Genomic DNA, 10,909 nt, shown 5'->3' with positions numbered 1-10,909 from the left:
CTAACCATGAAAATATTAGGGGTTAGCTGCTTAGAACTCCTTAAGGAACTTGACACAAGACCGAATATATGTAGTTTCCTGTCCATGCATAACTCATTGTGTTGGCATGATGTGGCAGCATCACTTTAGGCATAACACCTAAAAGGTTGAAACATTGTTTTCCCCTATTCGACCATCATTGTTTACTGTTTTTTTAAATTTTCCCTCACTTATCACAATATATACTTTTCAGCTTACCTTGGTTTCATTGATCCATAGTCATAATCAATTTAAAAATTAATCTAGTCCTGTGGGATTCGACACTTGGAATACTCCAAGTTTATTACTTCATCGATAGTGTATGCTTGTGTTAAGACCTATCTATTCTAATCTTACCCCTCATACATTTGGTCGATCAGTTGTTGAGGTCCTCGAGCATATGAGTTAAGACCATTGTTTTTTAGCATGCTAGTTTGAACGAATCATTGCATTATGTACGATTAGGACAATCTAGGAAGTGTTTCATATACTGCATTTCTTGCATGTCTATGTATGCACATATGCAATCTTTTTTTTTTTTTACTCTAAAGGCTTGGATTGGGCTTATTGGTGTTTCTATGTTTGTTATCTTTTTATAGGCTCATAAATTTCTTGTTCTTGTTCTTGCTCGTGGTTAGCCTCACCAAAAAGTGTTAGTGAGCTAAACCAAAGGTAAGAATGGTGGCAAAGACCAAGTCTAAGTCTTGCTTGTAGCTAGCTACCATTTCCAAAAAGTGTTGGAATGTTAGAATGAAGGTGAGTCCAAAAGCAAAGCTTCTAACAAAGAAGGTAAAAAAAAGAAAAGAAATGAAAGAAAAGAAAAGTGAAATAGAAGTTGGGTGGATGCAAAAAATTAGAGTTTAGTCTTAAGCATGCTACTTAGTTGAGTTAAGGTGAAATAAAGGTTTTCTGACACATGACAAAACTTGTTACACACAATGTTACAACATTTCCAGAAACATCACAGATAAATGTAGAAAACTAAAGTCATAATAGAACACAGAGTTTGGTAATCCAGTTCGTTGCAATAACACCTATGTCTAGGGGCTAGGGTGCCCATGGAAAGATATATTCACTGATATAAAGTCAAGAAATCACAATAATGTACTTATCTGCAAATAAATGACACTTACAGTGACACTCAAATAGCTCAACTTAGAGAACGACCACTTAGGCTCCCCATAAGTTTAGACTCCTTCTAAATGAAACTTAGGCTCCCTCTAAGTGTGAGATCCCTTCACCTTCAACATACTTTGGCTCCCTTAAGTATAAGAATATTAGTGAATGCTCACTTAGGTTCCCCTTAAGCATGAGACTCGTTCTCAAATATAATCTTTCCACCTTCTTATGAATGCACCTTCACTTGAAGAACTTAGGCTCCCCCTAGGTTAGAGAAATCCTTCTCGAGCAATGATGTCTTAGGTTCTCCCTAAGATAGAGAATATCTCCTCAAGTAATGATGTATTAGACTCCCTCTAAGATCCAACAACTTCAAGATCAATGAAAATTCAGAATCGAAGTTGCAACATTTAACCACCACAAAAAGCAAAATGTTTCAACAAAAACTATTCAAAAGCAGCCAACTTTAAAATTAAACACAACCTTTATATATATATATATATATATATATGGGGGTGATAAAGAAAAATATTCTCTAGAACTTTCTTTTTGTCATGTTACAATATCTTTGACAATTCAACATGTTGAATGTGACATGTCGCACATGTTACAGAAATATGTTGTTCCAATTTTTCCTATAACAAATAAGTTAATCATACTACAATGACAAACACTCGAACATGAGACTAGTTAAGGGTCTTGAGATAGTGTAGAGGAAAGTTAGTTGAAGGATGTCATAAGGTTATCCCAAGTTTAGAAGAGTTCTCTTTCGTTGACTTTCACACACATGAAAAGAAGGGTAGGAAAAGTTTTAAATAACTTATTAAAAAATTGTCATGTTTCTCATTTGCAAGCTTTATAGTATGTTGATTATCGAGATTTGAGTCATTATAATGCAATTTTTCATTGTTTGCTTGTATTCTTTATTCTCTCTTGCTCGAGGACTTACAAGGTTTAGGTTGGAGTGATTTGATAGCTCTATCCAAAAGTTATCTTTTCAGGCCATGTGTTAGTTTCTAGGAATTTTATGGCTAAATGTGCTTTACTTAGAAAATTGAGCTGATGAAGCCACTAGGGACGTCTTAGGTGATTTTGGAGTCAAATGGAACAATTAGGGTCAATTGAAGTAAACAAGATCAATACTGTGGAAAAGTACGAAAAAATCCTTATAGGATAATGTTAAACAAACACTAGGCTCGATGTTCCAATATTGAAGTGCAACATTACGACGTTGCCCTATGACATTGTGATAATGTCAAATGAACCTGAAGAACAATGTTGAGCGATGCTGTGTCATTTTAAAGGCCAATGCTTGCAGCGTCATGATGCGTTGTGAATATGATGAAATAATGATGTGTATATTGTGATGGTAGTGTATGCGTTGCACATGCAAGTTTTCCTAGTAAAATCCAAGTATAAATTCTACTAGGTTTCCTGGTAAGTCCAGGGTCGAACACAGGGACTACTGAGACAATATGCGATGGTAAGTTTTGATTCCTTTGCGATGACAAACAAAATAATAAGTTGGTTGGTATGCTTGTTTAAAGTATAAATCCTATGCGGCAGAATTGAGAAAAGAGTTAATAACAACGAAAGTTACAATGAGTATGCGGGGAACGAGTTGAGAAGGGATTTAGCTAACACTTCCTAAGATTGCGTTCAAGTTATGCGATCATGCTACACACATACAACAGCATGTCATCTCTCAATGCAAATGTTATAGTTTCTAATTTTAGGATGCACGCGATGTATACAATAATGTCTATAGGACTTATGTCTAAGCCGTTATCTTGTCTATGCGATGATGAATGACACAAACATACACAAGGTGACCGCATACTATCATATCTTATTTCTAGGTGCATACGATGCATGATAGCAAGCAAAACTTATCTCTAAGCCTCTATCTCTCGCTTATGTGGTTCTAATCTAACTTTCTCAAGCCTAAATTCTAACCTAACTCTCTCAAGTGTAGGTTCTTTCTTTAGACTACTCTCTCAAGTATCTCTAAAGGGTGATGGAGGCATACATAAGACAAGATGATCACATAAAATGAAGATCTTAGATCATGCTAGCTAAATACTTCTCAACCCATTTGGAAGTTTAGTTACTCATGCGTATTGTGAAGAGATTGAACAGATGTAGAGATGCAAATTCCATTTTATAAATAAAATCAGAATACAAAATGACAATGGAAGTAGGGATAGGGAGCCTGGTAGCAATGTCTTGCTTCCCGAGGCTTTTACACTGTGTTTTACTCTACTCTACCCAAAAGAATGTTCTTGCTTTCACAAGAGTCGGCCCTCTTTCCGCTCTTAGCCTTCCCGGCAATCTCTTGAGCTACCAGGAACGATCTTTCAGTGTCTTCTCTCTTCGCTCGCCTCCGCCTTCTAAGTATATGAATTACAAATAACGGATATCTATGATCCATCTTCTATGTATATGGCAGATGGGAACTCCAAAATTCTGAACTCTCTTAACAAAGGTGGCCTTCGGTATTTATAGAGCTTCAGGGTGAAGATCTTTTCTCTTAAATGATTACAATGATTGGAAGTCATTAAATCTCTGTCTGATGCGCCGATTAATGGTCACCGAAAAGTTGAATATACTTGCTACAGTGTGTCGTTAACGGATTGTCAACTAAATTCGGATTCGACCGTCATCAGCTTTTTGTCCCATCATGATTTATTAAGCTTTCACCTTGATGTGCCATCCTTATGCGGCCACCTTCTTGAGTAGATTTTCACGGATGCATATGATTGCATAGCTTTACAGTCGCAATCTTCTAATGTGCTCGGGCGCCGAATTCTTTGGATCGCAATTTGCTTTGCGCCAACGCATTATCCTACACAAAATAAGAAAATTAGCTGCTTTAATGCGATGGGCATATGCGATCGCAATATTCTCAACTTAATGCTTTTGGATACGATTTTGCATATTTTTATCGTCGCATTCCCACATTGTTTTATATCTTTGCGTTGTAATAACGTGCATTTATGCCCGCTATCACGTCACGATGCTCTCGTGTTGGTATAAAAGCTTTTTATTTTTCAATTTTAGGTTATTCTCCCTGGCTTTTAGCCCCTTCTCAAGATTGTCTGCACCATTTTCTTAGCTTTTATCATTTTTGGAAATTATAGTGGCTTGAGATCATACAAGATAAGTGTCTCCTCAAATTCTTACTTCATCCTCAGTTTTTCTCTATATTTTACAATTGTTTTTCCACTAATCTCATTACGAAGAGCTAGTTTTTACAAACACAGTTTGCTAGTTTAGCTTTTAACATTTTCATTTCCTTGATAACAACTTCGAGACAAGCAGTTTGTTTCACAACAATCTCACAATCACTATCAAATACCAAAATCTCGGCTCTTTCTCAAGAAAAAAAAAAAAAATCACACATAGAAAATATGTCAAACTATTTACAGAAATAACAAAAAAATACCAGTAGACACTAATAAACTTCTAGAATCAATGATAGTATCGGTAATAGACTTCTATCAGTTTCTAACAATGATAGACACTGAAAGACTTCTAACAACCTCTATCAGCCTTTATCAAAGAAGATTAAATTTTACTATTTTGTGTAAATAGTTTTTCTTATTTTTCTATTTTTGAAAATTCTAAAAGAAAAAAAAAATACATGCCTTTTATCATTTAATCACTTTATTTTTCTGTCCATTTAATTTGGCTATATCCTTGTGTCATGAAACAACATTTTTTTTTATTGTAGACTTATTTCCTATTTCTTATTTTCATTTCTCATTTATTAAGAAATAGATTTGTTATATAATTTATACAACACTTTTTTTTCAAAATTGTAAGAAATGTTTCTTAAAGTTTCTCAAAATTTTGTTGTTGCTTTTTTTTTCCCATTATATATGCACCCATATTCATCTCCTCCCCTTTCAAGCCTATCTATTATTTTCCTCTTCTCTCCTCTCTCTCTCCTTCTATGTCTCTCTAACATACTAATTTTTCCTTTAATATTCAATTATCTTTTTCATTTTTCAATTTTTTTCATTTTCTAATTTTTTTCTCTCTCTCTTATTTTCTCTTCTTCCTCCTTTTATTTTTACTTTCTTTTATTTTCATTAGCAAGTTTTTAGCTATTATTTACCTTTCTAACCTCTATTATTTTTCATCAATTTTAATATAAATAAATAAATTAATGAGATATTATTGTTAACCGTTAATCCTCAAAGACAAATATTTTCTTTTCTCTCTTTTTTATTTCTCTTTTTTTATTTACATTTTATTTGTGTATGATTGACTAATAAAAAATGTGTACCTTTAAAGAGAAAAAAAAAAGTCGATTTTCTAACCAAAATATTTCATTACAAGTTGACACATGGACACATATCATGTTGTAAAAGAAATTATTGATTATTAAAATTTAATTTACAAAGTTTGTTGAACAATTTACAAAATTAGTCTAAATTGGACTAACTCATCAAAGTTCGCTTCATTTAATGTAAATTGGTTGGAGTGATCGATAACATTGCAGATCAAATTTGAATAACATTTGAAGGACAAAATTTATTATACTTATTTTTAAAAAAAAAATTGTCTTGGAAATTGTATTAAATATTATAAACTCTTTATAACAGTTTTATATTTGTTTTAGTCAAAATGTCATATATTTTATTATATTATGTGTAATAAATTTTACGTCAGTAAAAAAAGTATTTATTTTAAATAGTAAAATTGTTGAAAATATTATTGATAGATAGTGACATTTTGTTATATTTATAAATAAGTCAATTCATTTTCTTATATTTGAAAACATTCCTTAAAAAACAAAAAAAATAAGAAACAATTATCAAATATATATTCCTATTCCTGATTCTTTTTTTTAATGAAATAAAAGAACGAAGAATAGCTATCAAACATGTTTCTATTTCTAGTTTTAAAAGAACAAAAAACAATAAACAAGAAAATAAAAAAAAAATAAAAAATTGAGAACGTTATCAAACAAGTCCTCGAAGACCATTTTATGCCGACATAAATCTTCTATTGACAATCAATCTAACTTCAAAATAAAAATTAAAAAAGAAAAGAGACAATATTGAAACAGTTGCACATGTATGAAACCCACATTGTTTCACAATTTGCTCATATCTTCCATTTCTGTATAATTCATTACTTGAAGCTTTCATTTGAACCAAAAACAAAAAGAGAAAGGCAGATGTAAAATATCATACAAATTAATAATAAAGAAGTAAAAGTGTTTGGATTTTTACAAATAAAATTCTAGTTGTGGATTGGAGGCTTCTTGGAGGCTGGAGTATAATCCATTGCACCCAAATCATCAGTGCTTGAGAAATGTTCTTCATCATGAACTTTAAGATCATCATTATTAATAACTTTCTGATTATGAACATCACTTTTAAGCTGAGGTATTCCCAAACTTCTTGCTGCTGCAAACCACAAATCAATAGGGAAATCTCAGTCCAACTTTGTACATAAAATTTAGGTTTACAAAGGAAGAAAATCTTTGTAGAATGAGTTTTTATTTTATGATTAGGTATACAATAAACTTATTCAAGTGTACATGTGGTTTTTTTTTTTTTTTTTGAATTTAAATATTGTTTTGTTTGATGTCACCCTGTTCGAATCAAGAAAGTACTAGAAACGATTTTCAAATCAGATTTGAAATCCAAGATATGATTTTAATTTTTTTTAATTTTATTTTGGACGAGAAAGTTTTACAATGAATGTATTTAAAATTTTGGGTTTAAACAACATTAATATGAAAATAAAAGAAAGATAAAAAGTTTACTGGTAGAGGTTTTTTATTATGATTTTATCATTAAAAATTAGAATATGACAAAGTTAATTAAATATGTAATTTATCCTTAAATATCATGAAATTCCCAAAACCCGGCTATTTTAGATAGATTCTTTTATAAAAAAAAAAAAATAAGATTTGAAATCACTTCGTTATTCTATTTCTTACCCTAACAAACAACCAAATTATTTGAAATCGAGACAACATTAAAGTTTGTTTATCAACAATTTTAATTTCTTGTTCTTTTGTTTTTTTTTTTTTTTTTTTTTTTTTTTTTTTTTTTTTGTTAGAAACCCTTCTTTTTGAAATAGGATTTACAAAAGTAGATTATAAAATAAATAATTCCACTCTATATAAAGTTAAATTTAACTTCTTAAATATATATATATTAAGAAAGATACTTCCATAGTCCCATTAAACTTGCAAAATAGGCCTCAAGAAACATATGTTGTCATGTTTGTATGTATCTATGTTTCGCACACACTTTCCAAAATTTATCAAATAATAAATTATATGCATCTAGCTTATGCATGTACAATTCAAGATATTGTACAAGAGAATGAAAATTTCCATCTTATTTAGGACAGTGTGGATAAATTACTAAGGATTACATTAGAATGTCTATATATATATATATATCGAAACCTCGAAGATCCAATTTATCATAATCCACAAGTTAATATTATTTGTTAGAGTATAACCTAATTTTTTAACACAAAAAAAACTAAAGGGAAAAAAAGGAAAAAAAAAACCATATGATTTACTGTAATCAATTAGTTAACATTTTGGTTAACCAATATGATTTACTGTAATCAATTAGTTAACATGTTGGTTAACAGTAACTTAATTAAAACATAAAAATGAAGAAAAAGAAAAGACATTAGATTGAAAAGTCTACCTATAGCTTTGTTTGAGAAACAACAAAGAAGGACGAGGATGAGGACGACGAGGATGCGTTTGCATGGAAGCATAGCCATTGGAAGGACCTTTTTGTGCTTTGTGTTTGATTTTGTTATTGTGATGACAAAAAGGAAGCTTTGTTTTTGAGTGAAGAAGGTGTTGAAGTTGAGGAGTTTCTTTTATAGAGAGTTTTAAAAGAAAAGGAAGTTGATTGGGAGCTCTGTGCAAAGGCACATGTGGAGCAGCATAAAATTTGTATTATTCCATAGAGAACAAAAGCTATGGTGTTGAGAGTCCATGTCAATGTTTTGCGAGTGTCTTGTAATGAAAGTGATGGGCTTTTGTGGTTGGAGACATGAGCCTTTTGTAATTGTAATTGAAATTTTGGGTTTTGAGCCTGAATGTGGAGTGTTTAAAATCAGCCAAATTAGGCCATTAATGTTGATAAAAACCCACATTTAGCATCTAAATGAGTAATGGAAAAAAGAACAAGAGAGAAATTGTCATGGATATATAGCTAAAATATAATTACACTTCTAAAACTATAGCTAATTACAATGAATCTATCTCAATTGATATAGTGTTTGTACTATCAACCTTGAAATCAGATATTTGATTCTCCCATTCTACGTATTGTCAAAAAGAAAATACACATGTTAGATGTCCCACACACTCGGTTTTTTCTCATATTTAACTAAAATTATCAATCTAAAATAAGAGTGAGATGAATTCAAATTAAATGGTAATTATAATGGGTAGTACTAACTAATAATTATGTGTATGCAACATTTTTAAGGAATTACAAATATAGCAAAATCTATCAGTGATAGACTCCTATCGATGATAACTCTATCACTTATAGACTCCAAAAGCTAAATCTAAATGTTGATAAGTCTATACATTTTTTTGCATCAGATTATATCAATTAATACTTTGTATCTGATTATTATATTTGCAACAGTCTAAAAATAAAGGATGAAATGCTAAAAAGAAACCATAAAATGTAATATAATACCACAAATACATACTCTCTGTAATCTAAAGATAGTTCATTAAGAAAATCAAATGAATAAATGTGCCATTCAAAATATTATACTAATTAATAGCATGATTGAGATTGGCAAATTTTAATATATAGTCACTAAAAAAAAAACTTCTAAAATTCTTGGAAGAAATTGAAAAATAATCCATATTTTTTTTCCTTTTTCAAATTTAAGAAAGATTAAAACATAAAAAAAAAAAAAAAATGAAAGAAAGTTAATTAACAAGGCTTATCTTTTAACAAGTACAACAATTGAAAGCAAAATGGTTATATCCAAAAAAAAATTGTCAAATGAGCTTGAAATGTTAACCAACAAATAATTGCTAGATTTGTATAAGGATAGATATATATGTGGTTATGTTAAACCTTGAAGTCATAGTACTAATTAAATCCAAATCAAATGATTTAATATTTTTCATGTTTAATCAAACTCTAAAATAACATATTTTCTCACCAACCTCCATCAATTGGTGACTTAACTAGAAAAATTAATGAAACCCAAATGCCATTGTTTGTTGTTCTCTAAGACACACACATGTTTGGAAGAGTTTATGATTCAATATTGCATAAACCAAACCCTAAATTCAATGACTTTATTAATGAATAAAAAATGAAAAAAAGGGGAAAAAATAGAGAAGTGTTTTGTTGTAATAATAATAATAATAAATATGTTTGGTTTTTTATATAAATGTCTTCATGTGCAATGGCCTAAGGTGTGTAGGAAAGAAGGGAACAACTTTGAGGCATACAAGATTTGTAGGCCAAACCAAAACACCCATTTCAAAGACTTAGCATCAACAACACATACAAATTTCCCATTCAAGTGGCCAATATTCATGGATCTAGTACATCAATTTGAAAGTCATATGTGTGGAGAGTTTTTATCCATAAATTCCTCTTAACCTGGCTATCATAAAAAATATTATTTACATTTACATGTTGTGTGAGTAATCAAGAATTAACTAAAGGTGATGATCAACAATGAAATACGTACAGGCTAAGTATTTGTTTTAGTCTTTAATGTTTGAATATTTTTATTTCAATTTAGCCTCTATTGTTTCATAAGTTTCAAATTGATTTATGTACTAACATTTTTCAATTTAGAGGAAGAATAAAACAATTGGTTGATAAATTTACTTGAGTGAATTATCCCAAATTTGGAGGAAAACAAACGGTCATGATCTAAAAGAAGAAAACTTCAAATTTTATTTACCAAGTATTAGATCATATAAATTTATCTTAAGCCAATATTTACATTAATCAAGAGTGTGATGAAATAGAAAAAAAAATGTGAAAGCATAAGAGACTAAATTCAAAGCTTTTAAATATCCAAACATTATATCAGAGATTAAAGCATACATTATTAAATTTATTTATTTATTTAAGAATATATACAATAATTTTTTTTTTTGATGAATTGTGTTTTTTTTTTCAATAAATTTGTGAATGTGAGAATTTGAGCTCCCAATTTCAAAAAAGAGAAATACATGTCAATTATCAACTATAGTGCTAAATTCATGTTACGTTAGGATCATACTAATAAATTTTCATATCGATATTTCAATCGATATTTCTACATTTTCATGGATTCGACATCGAGATTATTTCTCTTATATTATAGAAAAATCCATGAAACTTAAAAAATAAGCAACGGAATGTCACTAATGCATATAATCGACATGTGAACTTGTTTAAAAATAATAAAATATTTATTTACTACTTTAAATTTATTTTCTATGAATTTTTTGTTTTTATAATTTTTTTAGGATTATTCCTCTGACAATATTTTATCGATATTTTCATAGATATTTTCGTAAAATAAAGACTTCACTATCGTGGCCGATATCGACACTTTTAAACTTTGGTTGGGATGAAGGGTGAGTTATGTTGATGATATTTGTGGAATAAAAGAACATTAATGAATGGAGAAATTAGGATATTAAATGAAGGATGGGCAAAAATGCAACAAGAGTGGGGGCTACCATCATCTACAACATAAAATAAAGAAGTAGAGAAATAGAGAAATAACTCAAAAGTGT

At 29.9% G+C, this 10,909-nt stretch overlaps 1 long non-coding RNA gene across 1 annotated transcript; it reads right to left on the bottom strand.

Annotated features, from left to right (window-relative positions):
• Nucleotides 1–6,129: 6,129 nt before the first annotated feature.
• LOC120089209 lies at nt 6,130–8,025 on the bottom strand. Its single transcript, XR_005485093.1, has 2 exons — nt 7,827–8,025; nt 6,130–6,557 (listed from the first exon to the last, which is right to left on the bottom strand). It is a non-coding gene; the product is annotated as an uncharacterized LOC120089209 (long non-coding RNA).
• Between the last annotated feature and the right edge of the window lie 2,884 nt (nt 8,026–10,909).

This window comes from Benincasa hispida, chromosome 10 (assembly GCF_009727055.1).
Source record: "Benincasa hispida cultivar B227 chromosome 10, ASM972705v1, whole genome shotgun sequence".
Lineage (NCBI taxonomy): Eukaryota > Viridiplantae > Streptophyta > Magnoliopsida > Cucurbitales > Cucurbitaceae > Benincasa > Benincasa hispida.
This window is presented reverse-complemented; position numbering and strand designations above follow the sequence as displayed.